The 13,448-nt window shown below is 43.6% G+C and overlaps 2 long non-coding RNA genes across 2 annotated transcripts in view; both read left to right on the forward strand.

Annotated features, from left to right (window-relative positions):
• Positions 1 to 1,479: 1,479 nt before the first annotated feature.
• The window catches only part of LOC114459501 (uncharacterized), a 14,800-nt gene continuing 2,831 nt past the window's right edge, over positions 1,480 to 13,448 (forward strand). Inside the window, exon 1 of the long non-coding RNA XR_003673374.1 lies at positions 1,480 to 1,691. This is a non-coding gene — a long non-coding RNA (uncharacterized LOC114459501). The remainder of the gene's footprint in view (positions 1,692 to 13,448) is intronic.
• The window catches only part of LOC114459503 (uncharacterized), a 10,819-nt gene continuing 1,991 nt past the window's right edge, over positions 4,621 to 13,448 (forward strand). The window contains exon 1 of the long non-coding RNA XR_003673376.1: positions 4,621 to 5,415. This is a non-coding gene — a long non-coding RNA (uncharacterized LOC114459503). The remainder of the gene's footprint in view (positions 5,416 to 13,448) is intronic.

Here is a 13,448-nt window from a genome sequence, read left to right on the forward strand (position 1 = left end):
TGTCAGAAAACAGACGATAGACCTTCACAGTTGAGTCTGATCTGAGTGTTTGTAGATCAAATAAATCATGTGAGTACAATGAGTGTGAGAAAAGAACGTGAGCAGCGTAAACACAGCAACAGAAGGAAATATGAATCAGGTGGGATGTAGAAGTGGAATGGAAATACCAACTATTTACTAATGCTGACGTTAATGCTGCTTAGGCCACAGATTGTCATCTACACCAGTGTTTCTCAAATGGGGGTACGCCATGCCACTACAGGGGTACTAGAGGGAGACAATGACATTTACAGTGATTTCAACTCAATAAAAGACATAGATGTCTAAATATAATACTTCATTATTAAATTAAAAAAAACACCTAAAAGTAAATGAGATGCTAAAATAAATGTAAAAAATGAGGTTCTAGATCAAATGAAATAAGTTTTTTTTTAAACTTTTTTCAACAAATTTCAACTTTTTCACCCATTTCAACCTTTTCAAATTTTTCAAAACTTTTTCAACTTTTTCAAACAATTTCTCCTCCTGTGTCCTGTCTGTTGGAGGCAGCTTCTCCTATGTTAGCATCATCGCTACAGGTTCTGCTACTAGCTATGCTAACTGCTGCTACTAGCTATGCTAACTGCTGCTATTACTATGCTAACTGCTGCTACTAGCTATGCTAACAGCTGCTACTAGCTATGCTAACAGCTGCTACTAGCTACGCTAACTGCTGCTGCTAGCTATGTTAACTGCTGCTCCTAGCTATGCTAACTGCTGTTATTAGCTACACTAACTGCTGCTACTTGATATGCTAACAGCTGCTATTAGCTACACTAACTGCTGCTATTCGCAATGCTAACTGCTGCTATGAGCTACGCTAACTGCCGCTACTAGCTACGCTAAATGCTGCTACTAGCTAGCTATGCTAACTGCTGCTGCTGCTCCGCTATTTCCACAGAAACAACCTTTAGCTCAGGCTTAGCTTCACTTATTGGCTGAAAAAACTCTTTAAATCCAACTGACTTTTTTTTAGCCATTTCTACAGTTTTCCAAGCTGACAAGACACTTTTTTTGAGGAAAATCACACTTTAGACATAGCTTGGGGGCGTGGCCTGACTTTCCTCTCTCTTCCTCACTCGTGCTCAGTTTTTACTTCAGTTTTTTGTTTACAGTGACATTTCCAGTGATTTTAACTCAATAAAAGACACAGATGTGTAAATATAAAACTTCATTATTAAATAAAAAAAAACACCTAAAAGTAAATGAGATGCTAATAATAAATATAAAAAGTAGGTTCTGGATCTAATGAAATAAGTGGTGGATGTTGTTCTGAGGCCAACCCTGGGGTCAAACACAGGTTTAATGGTGTAAAATAGTGTAAATGTGTGATGTTTAATAACAGGATTATTGATCTCTCTCTCCTCCCTCTGATTGGCTCGTATCACTCAGGTCTTATAAAACATCAACTTTGGACCTGTTGCTCTAAGCTTTGGCTCCGCCCCACTTCCTTGTGTCCCAGCTTCTTGTCTGTGGTTAGTTAGTGGAGCAGGTGTGTAGTTTGGAACTGTTGTGTTTACACACTCAGAGACCAACAGCATTTTCTTAGTTGCTCTCAATGCTGCTGTTGCCCTTTGTTGCCTCATTGCCCCACTTCACCTGCTGCGTTAGAGCTCACCTGTCCATTCAGCATCAGTGACACCACCTGACAGGTATGTTTATCCTGTTCCTCCTTTCCCATTAGCTACGCTAAGCTAAGCTAGTGTTATTAGAGAGGTGGAGACGCTGCTGCTTTGCTTTGCTGTGATTCCTGCAGTCAGGGGCTGTTCTAGTGATTTGGAGGCCCCAGATCAGGGTGTCCAACTCATTTTAGTTCAGGGGCCAAATACGGACCAGTTTGATCTCAAGAGGGCCACAGATTTTATGCTGGAAAACCAGTCATTTCAACATTATTGTGCCTTAGTTTGTACTTATATGTATACATAAAATACTAAATATGTCAGAAAATAATATCTAATCAACAAGTGACAGATATCAGTCCTAACAGGATCTATACTTTGAATAACCTAGATATTTTTTGACCAATTTCTAATTATTTAAGGAAAATGTTATGTCATAATTGGAGGAAAATGTAAAGACTTTGTAAGAATTTTGAGTTTTTCCACTAGTTTAACATTAAAAGTGACTGTAATAAATATGTGATAAAATCACCAGGAAAACTGTGAGAACCTGAAAATATTGTTGAGTTTCATTTACACAATGATTCATAATTTTTACTTTCTCCTGTGGGCCAAATTAGATGCTCCAAAGGGCCGGATTTGGCCACCAAGCCTTGAGTTTGACACGGGCCCCAGACAAACACTAATGTCCATTTAGCAATCATACCCTGGTTATAACACACCATCATCATATCAACCAGGTCAGTTCAGACAGGTATCTAGGTATTTTGTTAGAAAATAACTACGTGCACTCTCGTGCATTTAAATGCTGGAACATTTCTTTTGGATGTGAAATCTTAATTGGAAATACATTTTTATTTTTTTATGGTTTTGAATACTAAATTTTGCTGCCACCAACTCCTAAGTAGGTGTCCAAAGTGTCCTCATGATTCTAGTCATTCTATATTTACCTTTTATTTATATATATATATATATATATATATATATATATATATATATATATATATAGATGGAAAGGTACAGGTGATGTTATTTTCCAATGTCTGTACTTGTGTTATGTTGATTCATTAACTACATTTATTACATTTATGTGCTGACAGTCATGTATCGTATCATTTATTACTAATCAAAGGTCTACTGAAATCTTCTACGTTGTTTCAGCTTTTTACACTTTTTCAACTCATTTCAAGTTTTATCAACTGTTTTTAAATGATTTCAACTTTTTCAACCCATTTTAACTTTTTTCACTCTTTCAGCCCATTTTAATGTTTTTCAACTTTTTCCAACCCATTTGGACTGATGTAAAATTTTTTCCACTTTTTCAAGTTTGTTCATGCTTTTTCAACCCATTTCACATTTTTTAACCAATTTAAACTTATATGAACTTTTTCAAAAGATTTCAACTTTTTCAACCTAATTCAACTTTTTTCAACTTTTCAACCAATTTCAACTTTTTCCACCCATTTCGTTTTTTCAATTTTTTCAACCTTTTCCATTTTTTTTAACCTTTTCACATTTTGAAAAAGTTTATTAATAATTAATAATGTTTATCAACATTATTGTGCCATAGTTTGTACTTCTACGTGAACATAAAATACTAAATATGTCAGAAACAAAATATCTAATCAGTCAGTTACAGATGTCAGTCCTAACAGGATCTACACTTTACATTTCCAAGATTCTTTGACCAGTTTCTATTTAATTAAGGGAAATATGATATCATACAGAACATGTAAGAATTTTGAGTTTTTCCAACCGTTTAACACTAAAAATTACTGCAATTATTATCAAAATAGGGTCACAATCTAAAAAGGTTGAAACCACTGAACTAAATACAGTTTATTTCCATTTATTTACTAAATGAGATGATTTAAAATGTGTTATCACTCATTCATTCTATCATTATGATCTATAGATGTTTTTAAATAGTTTTCTCAGTAAAATGTTGAAGTGGAACAAAGGGGGGACTAGGATTCAGAAATGAGAGGAAAGGGAACAAGAACCAAAAAAGTTTGAGAACCACTGATCTAAATAACCAGTTTAACTGGGAAACACACGTCAATAATCTGTGTTCCCGTTTACAGCAAAGGTTGTATTATTTACTCAGACTAAGAGTGTTTGGTGTCAATCTAAAGATGATGTTTTTGTTTCATCAGCTGTTTTAGAAAGCATCATTGGTTCCAGAATGACAGCATGGTACGGTAAACTTTGTGTCCAGTTGAGGTGAAAATGAAGTGTCTGGTGCAGACAAGCCTTTACCAGAAAACCTGGTTTCCTTTGAATTAATTCATAACAATAAAAAGCTCAGATTTACAATAATTTAACAAGATTTAAAGGTTTCCAGTGCAGAGAAAATACAGAGAATCAGTTTGTTTAAGTTTTGAAATAAAAACTAAAAAATCCTAAAATAAATAAATGGTTCTTTTCCTGTGAGAATCTCATCAATGCACTCAAGACTTTTGCTACAAACACTTTTACTGCAGAAGAGTCTCATGTGTTCAGTCATTTGGGAACTTATTTTATACTATTATTTATTAATTGGGCACTGCTTTATATTTGAATCTGTGTTTGCTTTTCCAATTTAGGACTTGATAGTAATAATTAGTATTAATATGATTATATTTAAGGAGAAATTATTCCACATTTTCTAGCCCCCCTCCCCCCTCCACATCCCAGGCCACGGTGCCCTTAGTATTGACCTATACTGCCTATTAGGTGAACAGGTTCTGTTAGTTAATCATAAACAGCATAAAGCTGTTAAATTCCTGAGTCAGGTTTATGATGAGAAGTGATCACACACACACACACACACACACACACACACACACACACACACACACACAGTGTAGACAATAGTCAATCATCAACTGCCTGATCAAAAATCATTGACTATAACGGAAACACACCCTGCACCCAACCCCTCGGGGTGTGGGTGGGGATGGGGTGGATGTTGGCGGGGGGGGCATTTGGCTGCATTAAGTTACTCTGTTCCTCAGACAAAGGTCTTCTCTGCCTCTTTTTTGCTGGCTTTGCCCTGATATAAGTTTGAGAAAAATGAATTAGTAAACAACCGTGTGCAGCCACGGGGCCGGTCATACAGTAATCTAGCATTAGTTTGTACTGGGCTGTTATAAAGCTGTACGTCTTATCACCGGGTCGGAGGCAGGAAAGTTCTAAGTGTTGTTTTCTGGCCAGAGACAGCGGGGGGGATGAAAGACCCCCCAATCACCTTATTAACACTTGTGTTACCCTCTCAGGGACTATGAGAATGATTTATTAAAGTGAAGTTACTTAGTTCTGCTTTAAATCAAAACACCTAAAAGTAAATGAGATGCTAATAATAAACATAAAAAGTAGGTTCTGGATCTAATGAAATAAGTGGTGGATGTTGTTCTGAGGCCAACCCTGGGGTCAAACACAGGTTTAATGGTGTAAAATAGTGTAAATGTGTGATGTTTAATAACAGGATTATTGATCTCTCTCTCCTCCCTCTGATTGGCTCGTATCACTCAGGTGTTATAAAACATCAACTTTGGACCTGTTGCTCTCAGCTTTGGCTCCGCCCCACTTCCTTGTGTCCCAGCTTCTTGTCTGTGGTTAGTTAGTGGAGCAGGTGTGTAGTTTGGAACTGTTGTGTTTACACACTCAGAGACCAACAGCATTTTCTTAGTTGCTCTCAATGCTGCTGTTGCCTCGTTGCCCCACTTCACCTGCTGCGTTAGAGCTCACCTGTCCATTCAGTGACACCACCTGACAGGTATGTTTATCCTGTTCCTCATTTCCTATTAGCTACGCTATGCTAAGTTAAGCTAAGCTAAGCTAAGCTAAGCTAAGCTAGTGTTATTAGAGAGGTGGAGGCGCTGCTGCTTTGCTTTGCTGATTGGTTGGCCCCAGACCAGGGTGTCCAACTCCTTTTAGTTCAGGGGCCAAATGCGGACCAGTTTGATCTCAAGAGGGCCACAGATTTTATGTTGGAAAACAGTCATTTCAACATTATTGTGCCATAGTTTGTACTTCTACGTATACATAAAATACTAAATATGTAAGAAACCAACAATATCTAATCAATAAGTGACAGATATCAGTCCCAACAGGATCTATACGTTACATTTATTAGATTTTTCATTTTATTTTTTTAACTAATTACTATTTAATTAAGGGAAACATGATGTCATAATTGGAGGAAATGTAAGAATTTTGAGATTTTCCAACAGTTTAACATTAAAAATGACTGTAATAATCATGTGATAAAATCACCAGGAAAACTGTGAGAACCTGCAAATATTGTTGAGTTTCATTTACACAATGATTGATGTTTTCTCTGTTATTTTTACTTTATCCTGTGGGCCAAACTAAAGGCCCCCAAGCAGGGCCAGAGTGGGACTCATTTTCAGCCCTGGAGCTTCATTCCTCAGACCGGCCCACGATTGAAACATATTATTATAATAATCATGTTCTAACCTTACATGTTGAGTCTACAATAACATGCTGTTCTGTAAATCCTTGTATGTTACTGTATTGTTCTAAAAGATTTCAATTCAGTGCAGGTAAAGGTTGCTTCAAAATATAGAAATATTTAAAGATGAGCGCACATCAACATTAGTCTTTACACTTATAAATGAAGAAAGTGGTTACAAATATTTTTTACTGTACCCCCCTTAGAAACATGATAAAGTCTCAGGGCCCCCCATTGTGACAAAATGCTAGGGAAAAAAAAAAATGACTATTTTTCAAATCATATAGAAAATAATATACAATTTGCAATCACATATTTTAGAACAGTAATACAGCTCTATATTAATATATTTCAAAGAAAAAACATTTTCTATTTTTCATAAATCATTAAATGTATTTTATATCAGCATCACTTATAAGAAAAGTAGAATGGATGAACATGAGATGTTTAGAACATGACCACTACACTAACTACATCTATAATTAATCACCTGCTTCATTTATTAAAAACAAGATGGAAAATCATATCAAATGCATTAATTATTCAATATTAATTATTCAGACAAATTGGGTTTTAATTCAGATTCTTATTTTTTTTAAAGCATAATTAAATAGGGATTCGAGGCTGATGGGCTGTGGGGGTGCAAATGGGAGGGGGTGTGGCCACACCTCATGTATCTGTAGTTCATATGTCTATACCAGGGGTGTCTAAACGTGGTCCACCAGGATGTCAATGTGTCCCTGATCCAACACTTCTGATATCCTGAAGCAGTTTTGCTAATGAGTCTCCCAGCTGTGTTAGAACAGACACATTAAAAACACGTTGGACCCCCGACCCTCCAGGACCAAGTTTGGACACCCCTGAAACTGACAGAGAGCATGGATGTAATGAGTCAGCAGAAAAAGGAAAGAGGATCAGTGACTTTGATAGAGTGATCAACAGAGTTATGATTGAGGATCGTGCATAAACACCTGTGTCACGGACTGAGTTTACCTCGAACTGAGATCGATTATGAGCATATATGCACATGCGCATTACGATAAAATTATTTTTTATTAAAAAATAAATAAAAATAAAATAATAATAATTCAGTTTTGTTTATTTTTGTTTTCAAAGTGAAAGAACACGTGTTAGTTAGTTTAGACAAACACTAATGTCCATTTATCTTAAATCAATCAGAGCTAATGAACAAACAGATGTTTTCTATGAAACAAGGCCACAGAACTAAAAGAGAAACCATAATGAGCTTTGTTTATGTTCTAACTGAAGACCTTCAAATGACCTTCAGTCTGTTAGAGGAAGACATTATGACTAGAAACATAGAACACTAGCAGTGTTAATGTAAACTATGTGTTGAAGTGTTCTGATGACACTGTATCCCTCACTTTGTTGGCTGTGTGATGCCAACTTTATCACCATCAATGGAAGAAAAACCCAAGAGATGGTTCTGGACGAGGGTTGGGCGCCGCTGTGCATCCATGACGAATGTGATTCCAAGAGCCGCTACTGCAAAACCCATGAGCCGCCCCCGGGCCCGAAGAGGCAGTCGGGCCAGCAGAAAGAGCGAGAGATTTAGGGGCCCCCGACGACCACCCCACGGCCAAGCAGCCCCCCGAACGCCCCCAAGGTCCCAAGCCGAGAGACTGCCATTGCCCCCCCCATACACACCCGAAAAGCCCCCAAGGAGCCAAGGACCCAGCGCACCACGCCACCGACTCCAACCCGCAACCCCCAGGCCCCCAAGGGCAAGCCCCCGGGCCAAGCCCCCCGGGACGCGCCCCCCACCCCAGCCCAGGTCCCGGCCACAGCCCAGCAGGACCGCACAGCCCCAGACGGCACAAAGCCAGCAGCCCAGGGCCCGCCGCCCCCCGGACAGCGCAAGCCACGGGGCAGCGCCCCCCGCCGGCCCGCGAGCAACCGGCGACCCCCACCGCGGGGACGGAGGCACCCCAACGGCACACATCCAGCGCGGGACAGCAGCCCCCAGCCAAAGATGCCCCGGACCCACCCACCAGTCCGCAGATGGCAGGACATACCCACCAGGCGGCCGAAAGCAACCTCAACCACCGGAACAGCTAACGCCGCCCCCCAGTAAACAGCATCATCCCGAGGCGCCAAACAACCCTGCCCCAACCCCGGTGAGGACACCAGCACCCCCCCAGCACACCCACCCCCCAAACTGGCGAGGCAGGCCGCCCCGGGCCCGCACACCGCGGGGCCCGCCCCCAAGGCCACCAGGAGACAAAGCAAGCACCAAGCCACACCCAAGGGGGAGAGGCACCCCCGCGCCCCACCTGGCCGACACAGCCCGGAAAGACCCCGCAAGGAGAGACCCCGGCAAAGCCCCCCCGAGACCCACCGCCACGCCCGACCGCACCATCTTGATGTACTTTTACTCTATGCAGTGGCCCAGCCACCAACAGAGGGGCCAGGCCCCCACCGGAGAGGCCCAAATATGTGTACCAACCCACCACCCTGTTATGGTGCCTCTCCATTCCCCAATGGAGAGGCACTTCCCGATCCCCTGTGTGAATGTGTGTGTTTGGTGAATGTATGGGGTGTAATTAAAAGAAGGGGGATGGAGGGGAGCGGTGCTCCCCCTCCAGCCTCTGTGGTTTTATGTGTATGTGGTGTAATAGGCCGGAGGGTGTAAATGATGATACACCCTCCGGGGGGTGGCATGTTGAGATGCGATTAAAATTGGAGGGATTAGTAGGGCAACTAGAGGTGGGAGGGCCGCCCCCACGCCACTACATAGTAACACAGGTGGCGGCCCCCTCCACCCCCAGCCCCACCATCCAGCCCCCCAAGGGTTGGGTATCGGTGTGTGGTGCATTTTATGAGTGAGCCAGACCAGCTGGGAGTGGGGTGAAGTGAACATGTAGGAGGCCTGTCCAGTGTGATGGCGCAGACGGGCAAGTGGCACTGCGGGCCCCAGAACAGCACAGCCGGAGACCCCCCCCCACGGCACCCCCCAGACCGCGCCGGCCCCGCGGAGCACGGCGACACCCCCCACCCCCGGGCACAGCCAGGCACCAACCCCATCCCCCGGCGCCCCAGGGGGCGACCCACGCCGCCCGCCGGCCCGGAGCAACGCCACCCCGCCACCAAGGGGAGCGGCCGAGCAGGGGGGAGGCCCATGCCCGCACCAGGGCCAGCACAGGCCCACCCGGCGCCACGATACAACACTCTCCACCGGGAGGCGGCCCCGGCCCCCCCGACGAGAGAGGACGCCATCCACCGCCAAGCAGGGCCATCCCGCCAGCCACGGACCGGCAAGCCAGCCCGGAACCGCCCCCCCACACCAACGGCGCCAATAGGGCCCCCCCCCCCCCCCCACGGCGGCAATCCCCGACGACCCACGCACCGGCACGAGACACCCCCCCGACGCCAGCACACCCCGAACAACAGCGGGCCCGAGGCCACCAGCCCCGCCCCGCCCAAGGCTGCGCAGCGCCGCCACGAGCCGCGGCCGGTCCCGGGGCAGATGGCCGGAGAGCACCTCCCCGGACACGTAGCCCAAGGATCCGCCCCCGGGGCACCCCAGCCCCGGAATCGCGCCAACGGCGCCCGGTGCACCCAGCCAGCAGACCAGCCAATCCCAACGCGGATCCACCGGGCCAGGAACCACGCGCCGCGCCCCCACACACCCGCCCAATACGACCCCCGGGGAGGCCCCATAGCACCCCCCATCCCACCCCTCTAGCCATAACGTCCACATCCCGGCCATTGCGGTCGTACAAAAAGCCCCCGAGGGGGCCCCGCCTGGCTCGTCGCGCAAGCGACATCCCTGGCAAAGGTGCGCCCCAGGGAGCCAAGCCAAGGCCCCGCAAGGGCCGACGGAGCAACCCACAGCCACACCCCGCCACCCAGCAACCCAGGAGGCAATCGCCGACCCCGGGCAGCAGCCACCCCCAAAGCTACCCCCACCCCGGATCCCCCCGGACCGGAGCCAAGGACCCCACCACCCCAGGCCCCCCAACGAGACCACCCCCCAGCCAACCCACCCGGCACGGCACCGCCCGTCCCCCAGGCGGGAGCCACAGCCCCCCCACCAGTGCCCCAGGCCAACGGGAGCCCCCCAAACCCAACCCCACAGGATGGCGGGCGCAAGAGCAAAGGAGGAGGAGGGGGGAGGACGAGACAGGGGGACAGGGAGCAAGAGGAAGGAGCGGCAGGGGAGCACGCAGGGCCCCAGCCCCAGAGACCAACCAGATGCGCATGCAAGGGGCAACGGCGCCAAATCAAACAGCCCCGGGACCCCGTGAACACCCAGAAGGAATGCACACCCGTGCTGAGGCAACAAGGCACCCCGGTAACCCACCCCAGCCATCCTGACCAAGACCACCCCAGAGGCCCAAGGCGGCCCCGGCCTACAGTTGGGCTAGTGCGTTAGTAAAGAGTGGTGCTGGCAGTCGCTTGCAGGCTAGATCATCAGGCTTTTAAAAATTTAGATTTAATGCAATTAAAAAAGGAGTCCAACGCTCCTCAAAGCACGTTATTTTTTTTTGTTTTCTGAGAGCAGACATCTTTTCCATGGAAATAATTTCTGTGAGGAGATTTTGCCATTGGTTTATGTTTAAGGATTTTTTGTCTTTCCAATTTAGTAATATTGTTTTTTTTGCTATGGCTAGTGCCGCAAGGATTGATTGTGATTGGTTTGCTGGAGGTTGAAGCATTGTCAGGTCTCCAATCAAACAAAGATTTGGAGATAAAGGAATCCTGTAGTCCAAAATGGAGGACAGTTTTTCAGTGATTAGAATCCAAAAGTGTTGAACTGGGGAGCAAAGCCATGAGGCATGTAAATAGGAATCCGCTGTATTCTGGGTGCACTGAGAGCAGATGTCTGTTGCTGAGAAGCCCATTTTATGCATTTTCTGTTGGGTAATGTGGGATCTGTGGAGGACCTTGTATTGAATTAGCTGAAGGTTTGTGTTTTTTGTCATCTTAAAAGTATTACAACAAATTTCTGCCCAGAAATCAGTGCTCGGGGTGATTGAGAGTTCGGCCTCCCACTTCGCGATTGGTAAGTAATTACAGTTAGTGTTCGAAAGCGCTCTGTATATTTTTGAGAGTTTTTTTGATTTTGTTGAGATTTTTTTCATATATATAGCCAGTTCTGGAGGTTGTAACGTAATTAAGTCTAGTGGAGTGGTTTTCTTTATTGTCTCTGTTATTTGTAAGTACTGTAGAAAGTTACTTTTATTTATATCGAATGCTTGGGTTAGATTGTTATATGACCTGATCTTGTCATTTTCAAAAAGGTCTTGGAGATGAGTGATTCCACTCTCTTCCCATGTCTTCAGATAGAGTGGTGTTTTTTTATTTTTAAAGTCGGGGTTGTGCCAGATTGGAGACAGTATACTAGTTTTTAATTGGCCATTTGTGATGTCCAGGGCTTTCCACCATGCAGTCAGTGTGGAGGCAATCAGTGGGTTTTTAAAGCAGTTGTGATGTTTGAGGGTCGCAGTGATAAAAGGGAGATCAGAGAGTTTAATGTGTTTGCAGTCTAACTGTTCTATTTCTAGCCAGGTGTTGTAGTATTCTTTTGGATTTAGCCATTCTGTTAAATATAGTATTTGGTTTGCTAAGTAATAATGCATGAAATTAGGGGCTTCTAAACCACCCTCGTCTTTGTTTTTTTGAAGGGTAGAAAGGCTTATTTTAGGTTTTTTATTTCTAGTATAGAATTTTGTAGTTGTAGAATCTAATCTTTGAAACCATTGTTTTGGTGGTTTCAGTGGTATCATTGAGAACAAGTAGTTTATTTTTGGTAAGATTTTCATTTTAACTGAGGCTATCCTGCCAAGTAGTGAGATGGGGAGATTGTTCCATCTCCGCAGATCTTCTGTGACTTTGTCCAACATCGGATCATGATTTAGTTTAATTAATTCATTTAAGTTTGGTGATATATTTAAGCCTAGATATTTAATTGTATTTGTGGTGGAGGGGTGTTGTGGATTTTGGTGTGCAGGATTCCAAGAGTTTTTTGTCAAAGGGAGGATTGATGATTTTGTCCAGTTAATGGAATAGTCTGATAATTTAGAGAAGCTGTTTATTAGATTAAATACTTCCTCTAAAGAGGATTGCGGTTCTTCCGAATAGAGTAAGATGTCATCCGCGTAAAGATTAATTTTGTGTTCTGAGATGGATGAGTGGATTCCTTTAATAACAGAGTTCTGACGTACAGCTGCTGCGAGAGGTTCAACGAATATTGCAAAAAGCAAAGGTGAGAGTGGGCAGCCTTGTCTGGTTCCCCTCTGCAGTGTGAAGCTTTGGGATGTTATTTTGTTTGTGGTTACTGAGGCCTTAGGTTTATTGTACAGGGTGGAGATCCATTGGATGAATGATTCTCCGAAGCCAAATTTGCCAAGGACAGTTAGGAGGAATGACCAGTTTACTCTATCAAATGCTTTTTCTGCATCGAGTGACAAGATTATTTTTTTCTTTTTAGAGTTCTGTGCCATGTTGATCACATTAAACAGTCTTCTCACATTGTCTGTGGAGTGTCTATTTTTAATAAAACCTGTCTGGTCTTGGTGTATAATTGACTGTACTACTTTCTCTAACCTGGATGTGAGTGCTTTGGAGATAATTTTTAAGTCTGTGTTAATAAGTGAGATGGGACGATAGCTTGAGGGTAACATGGGGTTCTTGTCTGGCTTAAGTAACAATTTAATGTTCGCTGTATTCATGTGACCTCCTACATGCCCTTTATTTTTGATCTCTGTTACTACTCTGAAAAATAGTGGAGCCAGCATTGACCAGAAATGTTTAAGGAATTCAGCAGGGAACCCATCTGGACCTGGTGCTTTGCCTGTTGACATGCTATCTAAAGCATTTTGTAATTCTTGTAAGGTTAATGGTGAGTCTAAGGTGGTTTTCTGATCTATAGTGAGCTGTGGTAGGTTTAGTTTATTGAGAAAGGTTTTAATATCTTCAGGGTCAGGGTTTAAATTTGATGAGTATAAGTTTTGATAATAATCATGAAAGATGTTATTAATGTCCTGAGGTAAGTTTAAAGTTTGACCTGCGTTATCAGAAATTGCTGCTATAAAGGAATTTTCTTTATTACGTTTGAGCTGATTTGCTAAATATTTGCCTGATTTATTATTGTAGTCAAAGTTTTTGTATCGTAATTGTTGCAAAATGAAGTCGTTTTTTTTTAGATAAGATGATATTCAGATTAAGTTTTGTATTTTGGAGTTTTTCCCATAAAAGTTCAGAAGGGTTAGCTGCGTATTCTTCCGTAAGTTTTTTGATCTTTTCTTCAAGTGTTTTTTCTGCTATCTGTTCCTGTTTTTTCTTAAAAGAAGAGTATGATATAATCTTCC

This window comes from Gouania willdenowi, unplaced genomic scaffold (assembly GCF_900634775.1).
Source record: "Gouania willdenowi unplaced genomic scaffold, fGouWil2.1 scaffold_31_arrow_ctg1, whole genome shotgun sequence".
NCBI lineage: Eukaryota > Metazoa > Chordata > Actinopteri > Blenniiformes > Gobiesocidae > Gouania > Gouania willdenowi.